The following is a 16,763-nucleotide window of genomic DNA, read 5'->3' as shown; positions in this document are numbered from 1 at the left end:
CAACGTAGCTCGGGCACTGCCGCATTTGGAAAAAATTGTAGGCTAATTTGATTGTAAACAGACAAACGAACGAGACTCATTCCTCCGCAATGAGCTGGCGAGATTTTAACCGAATTCCTTCTCTAAGATTCTCTAATTTGCGATTTTCCGCTTCAGTTAAACTTCCGTTTCCTCGAGAAATCCAGTTAGGAAGTCCGAAATTCGATTCCAGTTTCATTTTATTGTATCACAGGCATAATAATAGCTTTACATTCGCTATTTTCTTCTTCTTATTTTTTTCTATTTTCTGGGAACATTTAGCGATTTTTGTTGTCGTGAGCCGGTGCCGTGCGGAAGGGTATGACGCTGATTACTCCGGAGGCGGTTAACTCATTAAAAACAATTATTTCGACTGTTTTAGCCATAATTTACGTAAAAAGTCGCGACACGAGGAATTCCCAGGGAGGTCACCCATCCTAGATCTGACATCGCGCCATAACGATTAACTTCATGGTTTTGATTGGGCGGGAGCAGTGCCGCGTGTTGTCCATCGCCGCCCGCTCCACACGTACTCGAGGGATATAAGAATAAACATCCCACTCAATGTCGGGTGCGATCTTACGAGCAATAATGCACCGGATCCCATCAGAACTACAGAGTTAAGCGTGCTTCTGTTAAGCTTCCGTTTCCTCGATAAATCCGCTTAGGGAGTCCGAAATTCGATTCTGGTTCCATTTTATCGTATCCAAGGCATAATAATAGCTTTACATTCGCTATTTTCTTCTTCTTATTTTTTTCTATTTTCTGGGAACATTTAGCGATTTTTGTTGTCGTGAGCCGGTGCTGATAGGATCGATTAGGGGGGATAATCATTGAGCTACAATAGCTCGGTTCTTGAAATATTGAACATCGATGAATTAAATCGAGTTTGGTTAAAAACCAAGAGGAAGATACTCGAAATAATCCTTCGTAGAAACCGATTAAATATTTTGTAAACCATTTAAAATATATGCAAGTTGAATGAGTAAAAATATTCAGTTGAAGTATTTTATCAAACATTTGGTATACAATATTTTGATATTTGAAGAACACATAAAATGCTTCAACAATGCATCTTTACAAACAGTGAAAATGATAAGCAAATGCAATAAACAAATAGACACGAATTTGTTTATGGATATTCGGATATTTCAAACACTCCTACGTCATCCCTTTTTCCTCTTGGGAAGGATCCACTAGAAGACTTTGATTTATACAACTACTTGTACAAACCCATTCTGGAAGGGCAGCACCCAACTAGAACTCCTAGCACTCAAGATTGTAGGCAGCACCTCACAATCAGCATATTCTTTAATGTCTCATATGCAAAGACTACATACACAAGTTTATTGTCTTTGTGCAAGACTCACTCAACTAATCTTTGAAGTTCAACTCTCTTGTATTTGTGTGAGTGATTGTGTGTGAGGAATTTATCATTTACAGTGTACATCTCAAATGTATCCTCACACAAGGGCTTGTGCTCTCAACAAGCTGATTTTTTCATGCTAACTGCCCATGCTTTGAATCCCCTTCAAAAGCTGTTGTTTGATCTTCAATATGTTGTATTTATAGGCTCCAACACTGATATATACGTTAGACACAAGAATATGACCGTTGGAAAGTTTCTGTACTGTTTCTGGAATTGCAACAGTAAAATTCGTCTTGCTGGACATTTTCCCGACTGGTCAACTCTGGTCAACTGGTCAACTCAACTGGTCAATCAGTTCAACTGGTTCAGTTGGTCTGGTTCAGTTGGACTGGTTCAACTGGTCTTCAGCTGGTCTGGTACAGTTTCAGCTGGTTCAGTTCAGCTGGTTCAGTTCAGCTGGTCTGGTTCAACTGGTTTTCAGCTGGTCTGGTTCAGTTTCAGTTGGTCAGCAGCTGGTTCAGTTCAGTTGGTTGGTCAGCTGGTCAGCAGTTGGTTCAGTTTCAGCTGGTGTGCTGAAATCAGCCTAGCTGATTTCAGTTTGTGCTGAACCAGTAACTTCATCCTCATTTATCAGCATCTTAAGCTTTGATTCAGACTTTGACTTCTGAAGATGATTTGTAGATCATCGTCTTATCTTTCCAACGAATACTGAATCGCTTCATTTCAATAACCGAGCTGAGAGATATGACCAAAATACCGCAGCTGCTCAAACTCAACTGATTGCTGTTTTCGTGTGATCATTTCGGTAATTGAGCGATCAGTTAGACCATCATAACATCCGATTTTGCCAAACTGACGTGAAATACGATTTGTTTCGAATTGAGTTTTCTAATCAGTCCAGTTTGCGGATTGTCATTTTGATAATCCAGTTGAGAGATATCATCAAAATACCAAAGCTCGCCAGAAATTCAGTTTGTGCAAAATTCAGTTTCAGCTTGTTTCTTGTGTTTGCAATTTCACACTTGAGGAAATATGTTAGAAACACAATAACAAGTTTTGTTAACATCAAAATCAAGATTGCGAACTTGAAAAGTTCCAACAGGTGCTGTGCGAAAGGGTATGACGCAGATTACTCCGGAGACTGTTAACTCATTAAAAACAATTATTTCAACTGTTTTAGCCATAATTTACGTAAACGGTCGCCACGAGGACTTCCCAGGGAGGTCACCCATCCTAGCTCTACCATCGTGCCAGAACGCTTAACTTCATGGTTCTGATTGGACGAGAGCAGTCCCGCGTGTTGTCTATCGCCGCCCGCTCCACACGTAATCGAGGGATATAAGAATAAACATCCCACTTAATGTCGGGTGTGATCATACCAGCACTAATGCACCGGATCCCATCAGAACTCCGAAGTTAAGCGTGTTTGGGCGACAGCAGTACTAGGATGGGTGACCCCCTGGGAAGTCCTTGTGTTGGACCCCTTTTCGTGTTTTTCTATTTTTGATTATTTGTTGACAGACGATTTTCGGCTCAAATCATCTGAATCTCGATCGGGACCAGATAAGAAATGTAAAATCAACGTAGCTCGGGCACTGCCGGATTTGGACAAAATTGTAGCCTAATTTGATTGTAAACGGGCAAACGAACGAGATTGATTAATCCGCAATGAGATGGCGAGATTTTAGCCGAATTCATTCCCTAAGACCATCTAATTTGCGATTTTCCGCTTCTGTTAATCTTCCGTTTCTCGAAAAATCCGCTTAGTAAGTCCGAAATTCGATTCCAGTTTCATTTTATTGTATCAAGGCATAATAATAGCTTTACATTCGCTATTTTCTTATTCTTATTTTTTTTTACTTTTCTGGGAACATTTAGCAATTTTTGTTGTCGTGAGCCGGTTCTGTGCGGTAGGGTATGACGCAGATTACTCCGGAGACGGTTAACTCATTAAAAACAATTATTTCGACTGTTTTAGCCATAATTTACGGAAACAGTCGCGACACGAGGACTTTTCAGGGATGTCACCCATCCTAGCTCTGCCATCGCGCCAGAACGCTTAACTTCATTGTTCTGATTGGGCGAGAGCAGTGCCGCGTGTTGTCCATCGCCGCACGCTCCACACGTACTCGAGGGATATAATAATAAACATCCCACTCAATGTCGGGTGCGATCATACCAGCACTAATGCACCGAATCCCATCAGAACTTCGAAGTTAAGCGTGCTTGGGTGGGAGCAGTACTTGGATGAGTGACCCGCTGGAAAGTCTTCGTTTGCACCCCTTTTCGTGTTTTTCTATTTTTGATTACTTGTTGACAGACGATTTTCGGCTCAAATCATCTGACTCTCGATCAGGATAAGAGAAGAAATGTGAAATAAACGTAGCTCGGGCACTGCCGGATTTGGACAAAATTGTAGGCTAATTTGATTGTAAACGGGCAAACGAACGAGACTCATTCTCCGCAATGAGCTGGCGAGATTTTAGCCGAATTTTTTCTCTAAGACCCTCTAATTTGCGATTTTTCGCTTTTGTTAATCTTCCGTATCCTCGAAAAATCCGCTTAGGAAGTATGAAATTCGATTCCGGTTCCATTTTATCGTATCCCAGGCATAATAATAGCTTTTCATTCGCTATTTTTTTCATCTTATTTTTTTTAATTTTCTGTGAACATTTAGCGATTTTTGTTGTCGTGAGCCGGTGCTGTGCGGAAGGGTATAACGCATATTACTCTGGAGACGGTTAACTCATTAAAAACAATTATTTCGGCTGTTTTATCCCTAATTTACGTAAACGGTCGCGACACGAGTACTTCCCAGGGAGGTTACCCATCCTAGCTCTGCCATCGCGCTAGAACGCGTAACTTCATGGTTCTGATTGGGCGAGAGCAGTGCCGCGTGTTGTCCATCGTCGCCTTCTCCACACGTACACTTGGGATATAAGAATAAACATCCATTCAATGTCAGGTGCGATCATACCAACACTAATGCACCGGATCCCATCAGAACTCCGAAGCTAAGCGTGCTTGGGCGAGAGCAGTAATAGGATGGTTGACCCCCTGGGAAGTCCTCGTTTGCACCCTTTTTCGTGTTTTTCTATTTTTGATTACTTGTTGCCAGACGATTTTCGGCTCAAATCATCAGACTCTCGATCAGGACCAGAGAAGACATGTGAAATCAATGTAGCTCGGGCACTGCCGGATTTTGACCAAATTGTAGGCTAATTTGATTGTAAACGGGCAAACGAATGAGACTCATTACTCCGCAATGAGCTGGCGAGGTTTTAGCCGAATTCCTTCTCTAAGACCCTCTAATTTGCGATTTTCCGCTTCTGTTAAGCTTCCGTTTCCTCGATAAATCCGCTTAGGAAGTCCGAAATTCGATTCCGGTTCCATTTTATCGTATCCCGGGCATAATAATAGCTTTACATTCGCTATTTTCTTCATCTTATTTTTTTTAATTTCTTTGAACATTTAGCGATTTTTGTTGTCGTGAGCCGGTGCTGTGCAGAAGGGTATGACGCATATTACTCCGGAGACGGTTAACTCATTAAAAACAATTATTTCAACTATTTTAGCCATAATTTACGTAAACGGTCGCAACACGAGGACTTCCCAGGGAGGTCACCCATCCTAGCTCTGCCATCGCGTCAGAACGCTTAACTTCATGGTTCTGATTGGGCGAGAGCAGTGCCGCGTGTTGTCCATCGCCGCCCGCTCCACACGTACTCGAGGGTAATAAGAATAAACATCCCACTAAATGTCGGGTGCGATCATACCAGCACTAATGCACCGGATCCCATCAGAACTTCGAAGTTAAGCGTGCTTGGGCTAGAGCAGTACTAGGATGAGTGACCGACCCCCTGGGAAGTTCTTGTGTTGCACCCATTTTCGTGTTTTTATATTTTTAATAACTTGTTGAAAGACGATTTTCGACTCAAATCATCTGAATCTCGATCGAGACCAAATAAGACATGTGAAATCAACGTAATTCGGGCACTGTCGGATTTGGACAAAATTTTAGCCTAATTTGATTGTAAACGGGCAAACGAACGAGACTCATTAATACGCAATGAGCTGGCAAGATTTTAGCCGAATTCCTTCTTTAAGACCCTCTAATTTCCGATTTTCCGCTTCTGTTAAGCTTCCGTTTCCTCGAAAAATCCGCTTAGTAAGTACGAAATTCGATTCCGGTTTCATTTTATCGTATCCCAGTCATAATAATAGCTTTACATTCGCTATTTTCTTATTCTTATTTTTTTTTCAATTTTCTGGAAACATTTAGCGATTTTTGTTGTCATGAGCCGGTTCTGTGCGGAAGGGTATGACGCAGATTACTCCGGAGACGGTTAACTCATTAAAAACAATTATTTCAACTGTTTTATCCATATTTACATAAACGGTCGCGACACGAGGACTTCCAAGGAAGGTCAACCATCCTAGCTCGGCAATCGCGCCAGAACGCTTAACTTCATGGTTAGGATTGGACGAGTGCAGTGCCGCGTGTTGTCCATCGCCGCTTGCTCCACACGTACTCGAAGGATATAAGAATAAACATCCTACTCAATGTTGGGTTCGATCATACCAGCACTAATGCACCGTATCCCATCAAAACTCCGAAGTTAATCGTGCTTGGGCAAGAGCAGTACTAGGATGGGCGACTCCCTGGGAAGTTCTCGTGTTGCACCATTTTTCGTGTTTTTCTATTTTTGATTACTTGTTGACAGAAGACTTTCGGCTCAAATCATCTGAATCCCGATCAGGACCAGAGAAGACATGTCAAAATCAACGTAGCTCGGGCACTGCTGGATTTGGACAAAATTGTAGGCTAATTTGAGTGTAAACGGGCAAACGAACGAGACTCATTACTCCGCAATGAGCTGGCGAGATTTTAGCCGAATTTCTTCTCTAAGACCCTCTAATTTGCGATTTTCCGCTTCTGTTAAGCTTCTGTTTCCTCGAGAAATCCGCTTAGGAAGTCCGAAATTCGATTCCGGTTCCATTTTATCGTATCCCAAGTGTTGTCCATCGCCCCCCGCTCCACACGTACTTGAGGGATATAAGAATAAACATCCCACTCAATGTCGGGTGCGATCATACCAGCACTAATGCACTAGATCCCATCAGAACTCCGAAGTTAAGCGTGCTTGGGCGAGAGCAGTACTAGGATGTGTGACCCCCTGGGAAGTTGTCGTGTTGAATCCCTTTTCGTGTTTTTATATTTTTGATTACTTGTTGACAGACGATTTTCGGCTCAAATCATCTGAATCTCGATCGGGACCAGATAAGACGTGAAATCAACGTAGCTCAGGAACAGCAGGATTTGGACAAAATTGTAGCCTAATTTGATTGTAAACGGGCAAACGAACGAGTCTCATTAATCCGCAATGAGCTGGAGAGATTTTAGCCAAATTCCTTCTCTAAGACCCTCTAATTTGCGATTTTTCGCTTCTGTTAAGCTTCCGTTTCCTCGAGAAATCCACTTAGGTTGTCCGAAATTCGATTCCGGTTCCATTTTATCGTATCCCAGGCATAATAATAGCTTTACATTAGCTATTTTCTTCTTCTTATTTTTTTCTATTTTCTGGGAACATTTAGCGATTTTTGTTGTCGTGAGCCGGTGCTGTGCGGAAGGGTATGACGCAGATTACTCCGGAGACGGTTAACTAATTAAAAACAATTATTTCGACTGTTTTAACCATAATTTACGTAAACGGTCGCGACACGAGGACTTCCCAGGGAGGTCACCCATCCTAGCTCTGCCATCGCGCCTGAACGCTTAACTTCATGGTTCTGATTGGGCGAGAGCAGTGCCGCGTGTTGTCCATTCACGCCCGCTCCACACGTACTCGAGGGATATAAGAATAAACATCAAACTCAATGTCGGGTGCGATCATACCTGCACTAACGCACCGGAACCCATCAGAACTCCGAAGTTAAGCGTGCTTGGGAGAGAGCAGTCATAGGATGGGTGAACCCCTTGGGAAGTCCTCGTGTTGCATCCCTTTTCGTGTTTTTATATTTTTTATTACTTGTAGAAAGACAATTTTCGGCTCAAATCATCTGAATCTCGATCGGGACCAGATAAGACGTGAAATCAACGTACCTCGGGCACTGCTGGATTTGGACAAAATTGTAGCCTAATTTGATTGTAAACTGGCAAACGAACGAGACTCATTAATCCGCAATGAGCGGGAGAGATTTTAGCCGAATTCCTTCTCTAAGACCCTCTAATTTGCGATTTTCCGCTTCTGTTAAGCTTCTGTTTCCTCGAGAAATCCGCTTAGGAAGTCCGAAATTCAGTTTCGGTTTCCTTGTATCGTATCCCAGGCATAATAATAGCTTTACATTCGCTATTTTCTTATTCTTATTTTTTTCTATTTTCTGGAAACATCTAACGATTTTTGTTGTTGTGAGTCGGTTCTGTGCGGAATGGTATGACGCAGATTACTCCGGAGACAGTTAACACATTAAAAACAATTATTTCGACTGTTTTAGCCATAATTTACGTAAACGGTCGCGACACGAGGACTTTCCTGTGAGGTCACCCATCCTAGCTCTTCAATCGCGTCAGAACGCTTAACTTCATTGTTCTGATTGGGCGAGAGCTGTGACGCGTGTTGTCCATCGCCGCCCGCTCCACACGTACTAGAGGGATATAGGAAATAACATCCCACTCAAAGTCGGGTGCGATCATACCAGCAATAATACACCGGATCCCATCAGAACTCCGAAGTTATGCCGTGCTTGGGCGAGAGCAGTACTTGGATGGGTGACTCCCTGGGAAGTCCTCGTGTTGCACCCCTTTTCGTGTTTTTCTATTTTTGATTGCTTGTTGACAGAAGATTTTCGGCTCAAATCATCCAACTCTCGATCAGGACCAGAGAATACATGTGAAATCAACGTAGCTCGGGCACTGCCGGATTTGGTCAAAATTGTAGGCTTATTTGATTGCAAACGGGCAAACGAACGAGACACATTAATCCGCAATGAGCTGGCGAGATTTTAGCCGAATTCCATCTCTAAGACCCTCTAATTTGCGATTTTCCGTTTCTGTTAAGCTTCTGTTTCCTCGAAAAATCCGCTTAGTAAGGCCGAAATTCGATTCCGGTTTCATTTTATCGTATCCCAGACATAATAATAGCTTTACATTCTCTATTTCTTATTCTTATTTTTTTCTATTTTCTGGGAACATTTAGCGATTTTTGTTGTCGTGAGCCGTTTCTGTGCGGAAGAATATGACGCAGATTACTCCGGAAACGGTTAACTCATTAAAAACAATTATTTCAACTGTTTTAGCCATTATTTACGTAAACGGTCGCGACACGAGGACTTTCCAGGGAGGTCACCCATCCTAGCTCTGCCATCGCGTCAGAACGCTTAACTTCATTGTTCTGATTGGGCGAGAAAAGTGCCGCGTGTTGTCCATCGCCGCCCGCTCCACACATACTCGAGGGATATAAGAATAAACATCCCACTAAATTTCGGATGCGATCATACCAGCACTTATACACCGGAACCCATAAGAACTCCAAAGTTAAGCGTGCTTGGGCGAGAGCAGTACTTTGATGGATGACCCCCTGGGAAGTACTCGTGTTGCATCCCTTTTCGTGTTTTTCTATTTTTGATTACTTGTTGACAGACGATTTTCGGCACAAATCATCTGACTCTCGATAAGGACTAGAGAAGACATGTGAAATCAACGCAGCTCGGGCACTGCCGGATTTGGACAAAATTGTAGGCTAATTTGATTGTAAACGGGCAAACGAACGAGACTCATTACTCCGCAATGAGCTGGCGAGATTTTAGCCGAATTCCTTCTCTAAGACCCTCTAATTTGCGATTTTTCGCTTCTGTTAAGCTTCTGTTTCCTCGAGAAATCCACTTAGGAAGTCTGAAATTCAATTCCAGTTCCATTTTATCGTATCTCAGGCATAATAATAGCTTTACATTCCCTATTTACTTCTTCTTATTTTTTTCTATTTTCTGGGAACAATTAGCGATTTTTGTTGTCGTGAGTCAGTGCTATGCGGAAGGGTATGACGCAGATTACACCGGAGACGGTTAACTCATTAAAAACAATTATTTCGACTGTTTTAGCCATAATTTACTTAAAAGGTCACGGCACGAGGACTTCCCAGGGACGTCACCCATCCTAGCTCTGCCATCGCGCCAAAACGCTTAACTTCATGGTTCTGATTGGGCGAGAGCAGTGCAGCGTGTTGTCCATCGCCGCCCGCTCCACACGTACTCGAGGGATATAAGAATAAACATCCCACTCAATGTTTGGTGCGATCATACAAGCACTAAAGCACCGGATCCCATCAGAACTCCGAAGTTAAGCGTGCTTGGGCGAGAGGCAGTACTACGATGGGTGACCCCCTGGGAAGTCCTCGTGTTGCACCCCTTTCCGTGTTTTTCTATTTTTGATTACTTGTTGAAAGACGATTTTCTGCTCAAATCTTCTGAATCTTGATCGAGACCAAATAAGACGTGCAATCAACGTAACTCGGGCACTGTTGGGTTTGGACAAGACAAAATCGTAGCCTAATTTGATTGTAAACGGTCTTAGCCGAATTTCTTCTCTAAGACCCTCTAATTTGCGATTTTTTGCTTCTGTTAAGCTTCCGTTTCCTAGAGAAATCTGCTTAGGAAGTCCGAATATCTATTCCGGTTCCATTTTATCGTATCCCCGGCATAATAATAGCTTTACATTCGCTTTCTTCTTCTTATTTTTTTCTATTTTCTGGGAACATTTAGCGATTTTTGTTCTCGTGAGCCGGTGCTGTGCAGAAGGGTATGACGCAGATTACTCCAGAGACGGTTAACTCATTAAAAACAATTATTTCGACTGTTTTAGCCTTAATAAACGTAAACGGTCGCGACACGAGGACTTCCCAGGGAGGTCACCCATCTTAGCTCTGCCATCGCGCCAGAACGCTTAACTTCATGTTTGTGATTTGACGAGAGCAGTGCCACGTGTTGTCCATCGCCGCCCGCTCCACACGTACTCGAGGGATATAAGAATGAACTACCAACTCAATGTCGGTTGCGATCATACTAGCACTAATGCACCGGTTACCCCCATGGGAAGTCCTCGTGTTGCACCCTTTTTCGTGTTTTTTTATTTTTGATTACTTATTGACATACGATTTTCGGCTCAAATCATCTGAATCTCGATCTGTACCAGATAGGACGTGAAATCAACGTAGCTCGGACGCTGCCGGATTTGGACAAAATTGTAGCCTAATTTGATTGTAAACGGGCAAACGAACAAAACTCATTAATCCGCAATGAGCTGAAGAGATTTTAGCCGAATTCCTTCTCTAAGACACTCTAATGTGCAATTTTCCGCTTCTGTTAAGCTTTCGTTTCCTCGAGAAATCCGCTTAGGAAGTCCGAAATTCGATTTCGGTTCCATTTTATCGTATCCCAGGCATAATAATAGCTTTACATTCGCTATTTTCTTCTTCTTATTTTTTTTCTATTTACTAGGAACATTTAGCGATTTTTGTTGTCGTGAGCCGGTTCTGTGCGGAAGCGTATTACGTAGAATACTCTGGAGACGGTTAACTCATTAAAAACAATTATTTCGACTGTTTTATCCATAATTTACGTAAACGGTCGCGACACGAGGACTTCCCAGGGAGGTCACCCATCCTAGCTCCACCATCGCGCCAAAACGCATAACTTCATGGTTCTGATTGGGCGAGAGCAGTGCCGCGTGTTGTCCATCGCCGCCCGCTCCACACGTACTCTAGGATATAAGAATAAACATCCCACTAAATGTCGGGTGCGATCATACCAGCAATAATGCACCGGATTCCACCAGAACTCCGAAGTTAAGCGTGCTTGGGAGAGAGCAGTACTAGGATGGGTGACCCCCTAGGAAGTCCTCGTGTTGTACCCCTTTTCGTGTTTTTCTATTTTGGATTACTTGTTGACAGACGATTTTCGGCTCAAATCCTCCGAATCTCGACCGGGACCAGATAAGACGTGAAATCAACGTAGCTCGAGCACTGCCGTATTTGGACAAAATTGTAGCCTAATTTGATTGTAAACGGGCAAACGAACGAGACTCATTCTTCGCAATGAGCCGGCGAGATTTTTGCCGAATTCCTTCTCTAAAACCCTCTAATTTGCGATTTTCCGATTCTGTTAAGCTTCCGTTTTCTCGAGAAATCCGCTTAGGAACTCCGAAATTCGCTTCCGGTTTTATTTTATCGTATCCCAGACATAATAATAGCTTTACATTCCCTATTTTTTTATTCTTATTTTTTTTTTCTATTTTCATGGAACATTTAGCGATTTTTGTTGTCGTGAGCCGGTTCTGTGCATAAGGGTATGATGCAGATTACTCCGGAGTCGGTTAACTAATTAAAAACAATTATTTCGACTATTTTAGCCATAATTTACGTAAACGGTCGCGACGCGAGGACTTCCCATGGATTTCACCCATCCTAATTCTGCCATCGCGCCAGAAAGCTTAACTTCATGGTTCTTATTGGGCGAGAGCAGTGCCGCGTGTTGTCCATCGTCGCCCGCTCCACACGTACTCGAGGGATATAAGAATAAACATCCACTCAATGTCGGTTGCGATCATACCAGCACTAATGCACCAGATCCCATCAGAACTCCGAAGTTAAGCTTGCTTCGGCGAGAGCAGTTCTAGGATGAGTGACCCCCTGGGAAGTCCTCGTGTTGCGCCCCTTTTCCTGTTTTTCTATTTTTGATTACTTGTTGACAGACGATTTTCGGTTCAAATCATCTGAATCTCGATCGGGATCAGATAAGACATGTGAAATCGACGTAGCTCGGGCACTGCCGGATTTGGACAAAATTGTAGCCTAATTTGATTGTAAATGGGTAAACGAACGAGACTCATTACTCCGCAATGTGCTGGCGAGATTTTAGCCGATCTTCTTCTCTAAGACCCTCAAATTTACGATTTTCCGCTTCTGTTAAGCTTCCGTTACCTCGAGAAATCCGTTTAGGAAGTCCGAAATTCGTTTCCGGTTCCATTTTATCTTATCCCAGGCATAATAATAGCTGGCGAGCTTTTAGCCGAATTTCTTCTCTAAAACCCTCGAATTTGCGATTTTCCGCTTCTGTTAAGCTTCCGTTTCCTCGAGAAATCCGCTTAGGAAGTCTGAAATTCGATTCCGGTTCCATTTTATCTTATATCAGGCATAATAATAACTTTACATTCGCCATTTTTTTCTTCTTATTTTTTTCTATTTTCTGGGAATATTTAGCGATTTTTGTTGTCGTGAGCCGGTTCTGTGCGGAAGGGTATGACCAGGATTACTCCGGAGACGGTTAACTCATTAAAAACAATTATGTCGACAGTTTTATCCATAATTTACGTAAACGGTCGCGACACGAGGATTTCCAAGAGAGGTCACCCATCCTAGCTCTGCCATCGCGCCAGAACGCTTAACTTCATGGTTCGGATTGGACGAGAGCAGTGCCGCGTGTTGTCCATCGCCGCCCGCTCCACACATACTCAAAGGATATAAGAATAAACATCCACTCAATGTCGGGTGCGATCCTACCAGCACTAATGCACCGGATCCCATCATAACTCCGAAGTTAAGCGTGCTTGGGCGAGAGCAGTACTAGGATTGGTGACCCCCTGGGAAGTCCTCGTGTTGCACCCCTTTTCGTGTTTTTCTATTTTTGATTACTTGTTGACGGACGATTTTCGGCTCAAATCATCTGAATCTCGATTGGGAACAGATAAGACATGTGAAATCAACGTAGCTTGGGCACTGCCGGATTTGGACAAAATTGTAGCCTAATTTGATTGTAAACGGGTAAACGAATGAGTCTCATTACTCCGCAATGAGCTGGCGAGATTTTAGCCGAATTTCTTCTCTAAAACCCTCTAATTTGCGATTTTCCGCTTTTGTTAAGCTTCCGTTTCCCCGAGAAATCCGCTTAGGAAGTCTGAAATTCGATTCCGGTTCCATTTTATCTTATCCCAGGCATAATAATAGCTTTACATTCGCTATTTTTTTCTTCTTATTTTTTTTCTATTTTCTTGGAATACTTAGCGATTTTTGTGATCGTGATCCGGTTCTGTGCAGAAGGGTATTACGTAGATTAATCCGGAGACGGTTAACTCATTAAAAACAATTATTTCGACTGCTTTATCCATAATTTACGTAAACGGTCGCGACACGAGTACTTCCCAGGGAGGTTACCCATCCTCGCTTTGCCATCGCGCCAGAACGCTTAACTTCATGGTTCTGATTGGGCGAGAGAAGTGGCGCGTGTTGTCCATCGTCGCCTTCTCCACACGTACTCTTGGGATATAAGAATAAACATCCACTCAATGTCCGGTGCGATCATACCAGCACTAATTCAACGGATCCCATCAGAACTCCGAAGTTAAGCGTGCTTGGGCGAGAGAAGTACTAGGTTGGGTAACCCCCTGGGAAGTCCTCGTGTTGCACCCCTTTTCGTGTTTTTCTATTTTTGATTACTTGTTGATAGACGATTTTCGGCTCAAATCATCTGAATCTCGATCGGGACCAGATAAGACATGTGAAATCAACGTAGCTCGGGCACTGCCGGATTTAGACAAAATTGTAGCCTAATTTGATTGTAAACGGGCAAACGAATGAGACTCATTACTCCGCAATGAGCTGGCGATATTTTAGCCGAATTCCTTCTCTAAGACCCTCTAATTTGTGATTTTCCGCTTCTGTTAAGCTTCCGTTTCCTCGAGAAATCCGCTTAGAAAGTTCGAAATTCGATTTCGGTTTCACTTTATCGTATCCCAGGCATAATAAAATCTTTACATTCGCTATTTTCTTCCTCCTATTTTTTTCCTATTTTCTGGTAACATTTAGCGATTTTTTTTGTCGTGAGCCGGTTCTGTGCGGAAGGGTATGACGCAGATTACTCCGGAGATGGTTAACTCATTAAAAATAATTATTTCGACTGTTTTATCCATAATATACGTAACCGATCACGACACGAGGACTTCCCATGGAGGTCACCCATCCTAGCTCTGCCATTGCGCCCGAACGCTAAACTTCATGGTTCTGATTGGGCGAGAGCAGTGCCGCGTGTTGTCGATCGTCGCCTTCTCCACACGTACTCTTGGGATATAAGAATAAACATCCACTCAATGTCCGCTGCGATCATACCAGCACTAATTCACCGGATCTCATCAGAATTCCGTAGTTAAGCATGCCTTGGGCGAGAGCAGTACTAGGATGGGTGACCCCCTGGGAAGTCCTCGTGTTGCACCCTTTTTCTTGTTTTTCTATTTTTAATTACTTGTTGACAGAAGATTTTCGGATCAAATCATCTGAATCTCGATCGGGACCTGATAAGACATGTGAAATCAACGTAGCTCGGGCACTGCCGGATTTGGACAAAATTGTAGCCTAATTTGATTGTAAACGGGCAAACGAACGAGACTCATTACTTCGCAATGAACTGGCGAGATTTTAGCCGAATTTCTTCTCTAAAACCCTCTAACTTGCGATTTTCCGCTTCTGTTAAGCTTCCGTTTCCTCGATAAATCCGCTTAGGAAGTCCGAAATTCGATTCCGGTTCCATTTTATCTTATCATAGGCATAATAATAGCTTTACATTCGCTATTTTCTTCTTCTTATTTTTTTCTATTTTTTGGGAATACTTAGCGATTTTTGTTGTCGTGAGCCGGTTCAGTGCAGAAGGGTATTACGTAGTTTACTCCGTAGAAGGTTAACTTATTAAAAACAATTATTTCGATTGTTTTATCCATAATTTACTAAACGGTCGCGACACGAGTACTTCCCAGGGAGGTTACCCATCCTAGCTCTGCCATAGCGCCAGAACGCTTAATTTCATGGTTCTGAATAGGCGAGAGCAGTGCCGCGTGTTGTCAATCGTCGCCTTCTCTACACGTACTCTTGGGATATAAGAATAAACATCCCCTCAATGTCCGGTGCGATCATACCAGCACTAATGCACCGGATCGCATCAGAACTCCGAAGTTAATCGTGCTTGGGCAAGAGCAGTACTAGGATGGATGACCCCCAAGGAAGTCCTCGTGTTGCACCCCTTTTCGTGTTTTTCTATTTTTGATTACTTGTTGACAGACGATTTTCGGCTCAAATCATCTGAATCTCGATCGGGACCTGATAAGACATGTGAAATCAACGTAGCTCGGGCACTGCCGGATTTGGACAAAATTGTAAACGGGCAAACGAACGAGACTCATTACTCCGCAATGAGCTGGCGAGATTTTAGCCGAATTCTTTCTCTAAGACCCTCTAATTTGCAATTTTTCGCTTCTGTTAAGCTTCCGTTTTCTCGAGAAATCCGCTTAGGAAGTTAGAAATTCGATTTCGGTTCCACTTTATCGTATCCCAAGCATTATAAAAGCTTTACATTCGCTATTTTCTTCTTCTTATTTTTCTCGTATTTTCTGGCAACATTTAGCGATTTTTGTTGTCGTGAGCCGGTTCTATGCAGAATGGTATTACGTAGATTACTCTGGAGACGGTTAACTCATTAAAAACAATTATTTCGAATGTTTTATCCATAATTTACGTAAACGGTCGCGACACGATGACTTTCCAGGGAGGTCACCCATCCTAGCTCTGCCTTCGCGCCAGAACACTTAACTTCATGGTTCTGATTGGACGAGAGCAGTGCCGCGTGTTGTCCATCGCCGCCCGCTCCACACATACTCGAAGTATATAAGAATAAACATCCCACTCAATATCGGGTGCGATCATACCAGCACTAATGCACTGGATCCCATCAGAACTCCGAAGTTAAGCGTGCTTGGGCGAGAGCAGTACTAGGATGTGTGACCCCCTGGGAAGTCTTCGTGTTGCACCCCTTTTCGTGTTTTTCTATTTTTGAATACTTGTTGATAGACGATTTTTGGCTCAAATCATCTTAATCTCGATCGTGACCAAATAAGACATGTGAAATCAACGTAGCTCGGGCACTGCCGGATTTGGAAAAAATTGTAGCCTAATTAGATTGTAAACGGGTAAACGAACGAAACTCATTACTCCGCAATGAGTTTGCGATATTTTAGCCAAATTCCTTCTCTAAGACCCTCTAATTTGCGATTTTCCGCCTCTGTTAAGCTTCCGTTTCCTCGAGAAATCCATTTAGGAAGTTCGAAATTCGATTTCGGTTCCACTTTATCGTATCCCAGGCATAATAAAAGCTTTAAATTCGCTATTTTCTTCTTCTTATTTTTTTCCTATTTTCTGGGAACATTTAGCGATTTTCGTTGTCGTGAGCCGGTTCTGTGCGGAAGGGTACTACGTAGATTACTCCGGAGACGGTTAACTCATTAAAACAATTATGTCGACTGTTTTATCCATAATTTACGTAAACGGTCGCGACACGAGTACTT

The 16,763-nt window shown here is 42.9% G+C and overlaps 12 non-coding genes and 5 pseudogenes across 12 annotated transcripts; all 17 read left to right on the top strand.

The window, feature by feature from the left end:
* Window positions 1-2,752: 2,752 nt before the first annotated feature.
* Window positions 2,753-2,871, top strand: LOC142507276 (5S ribosomal RNA). The gene has a single exon (XR_012805536.1). It is a non-coding gene; the product is annotated as a 5S ribosomal RNA (ribosomal RNA).
* A 681-nt stretch (window positions 2,872-3,552) lies between these two features.
* LOC142510948 (5S ribosomal RNA) lies at window positions 3,553-3,670 on the top strand (annotated as a pseudogene).
* Window positions 3,671-4,350: 680 nt separating this feature from the next.
* On the top strand, window positions 4,351-4,468 carry LOC142509763 (5S ribosomal RNA). Its single transcript, XR_012807919.1, has one exon. It is a non-coding gene; the product is annotated as a 5S ribosomal RNA (ribosomal RNA).
* Window positions 4,469-5,149: 681 nt separating this feature from the next.
* Window positions 5,150-5,272, top strand: LOC142508554 (5S ribosomal RNA). The gene has a single exon (XR_012806761.1). It is a non-coding gene; the product is annotated as a 5S ribosomal RNA (ribosomal RNA).
* A 683-nt stretch (window positions 5,273-5,955) lies between these two features.
* LOC142511724 (5S ribosomal RNA) lies at window positions 5,956-6,074 on the top strand (annotated as a pseudogene).
* Window positions 6,075-6,470: 396 nt separating this feature from the next.
* LOC142508939 (5S ribosomal RNA) lies at window positions 6,471-6,589 on the top strand. Its single transcript, XR_012807135.1, has one exon. It is a non-coding gene; the product is annotated as a 5S ribosomal RNA (ribosomal RNA).
* Window positions 6,590-7,269: 680 nt separating this feature from the next.
* On the top strand, window positions 7,270-7,389 carry LOC142511134 (5S ribosomal RNA; annotated as a pseudogene).
* Window positions 7,390-8,069: 680 nt separating this feature from the next.
* LOC142507233 (5S ribosomal RNA) lies at window positions 8,070-8,189 on the top strand. Its single transcript, XR_012805494.1, has one exon. It is a non-coding gene; the product is annotated as a 5S ribosomal RNA (ribosomal RNA).
* Window positions 8,190-8,870: 681 nt separating this feature from the next.
* LOC142516298 (5S ribosomal RNA) lies at window positions 8,871-8,989 on the top strand. Its single transcript, XR_012812100.1, has one exon. It is a non-coding gene; the product is annotated as a 5S ribosomal RNA (ribosomal RNA).
* Window positions 8,990-9,671: 682 nt separating this feature from the next.
* On the top strand, window positions 9,672-9,791 carry LOC142516278 (5S ribosomal RNA). The gene has a single exon (XR_012812081.1). It is a non-coding gene; the product is annotated as a 5S ribosomal RNA (ribosomal RNA).
* Window positions 9,792-11,175: 1,384 nt separating this feature from the next.
* Window positions 11,176-11,294, top strand: LOC142508730 (5S ribosomal RNA). The gene has a single exon (XR_012806934.1). It is a non-coding gene; the product is annotated as a 5S ribosomal RNA (ribosomal RNA).
* A 681-nt stretch (window positions 11,295-11,975) lies between these two features.
* LOC142510785 (5S ribosomal RNA) lies at window positions 11,976-12,094 on the top strand (annotated as a pseudogene).
* Window positions 12,095-12,925: 831 nt separating this feature from the next.
* Window positions 12,926-13,044, top strand: LOC142517241 (5S ribosomal RNA). Its single transcript, XR_012812997.1, has one exon. It is a non-coding gene; the product is annotated as a 5S ribosomal RNA (ribosomal RNA).
* Window positions 13,045-13,726: 682 nt separating this feature from the next.
* LOC142515700 (5S ribosomal RNA) lies at window positions 13,727-13,845 on the top strand. Its single transcript, XR_012811531.1, has one exon. It is a non-coding gene; the product is annotated as a 5S ribosomal RNA (ribosomal RNA).
* A 682-nt stretch (window positions 13,846-14,527) lies between these two features.
* Window positions 14,528-14,647, top strand: LOC142510705 (5S ribosomal RNA; annotated as a pseudogene).
* Window positions 14,648-15,327: 680 nt separating this feature from the next.
* Window positions 15,328-15,446, top strand: LOC142508541 (5S ribosomal RNA). The gene has a single exon (XR_012806749.1). It is a non-coding gene; the product is annotated as a 5S ribosomal RNA (ribosomal RNA).
* Window positions 15,447-16,113: 667 nt separating this feature from the next.
* LOC142514616 (5S ribosomal RNA) lies at window positions 16,114-16,232 on the top strand. The gene has a single exon (XR_012810503.1). It is a non-coding gene; the product is annotated as a 5S ribosomal RNA (ribosomal RNA).
* The last annotated feature ends 531 nt before the right edge of the window (window positions 16,233-16,763 follow it).

This window comes from Primulina tabacum, chromosome 10 (assembly GCF_025594145.1).
Source record: "Primulina tabacum isolate GXHZ01 chromosome 10, ASM2559414v2, whole genome shotgun sequence".
Taxonomy (NCBI): Eukaryota; Viridiplantae; Streptophyta; class Magnoliopsida; order Lamiales; family Gesneriaceae; genus Primulina; species Primulina tabacum.
This window is presented reverse-complemented; position numbering and strand designations above follow the sequence as displayed.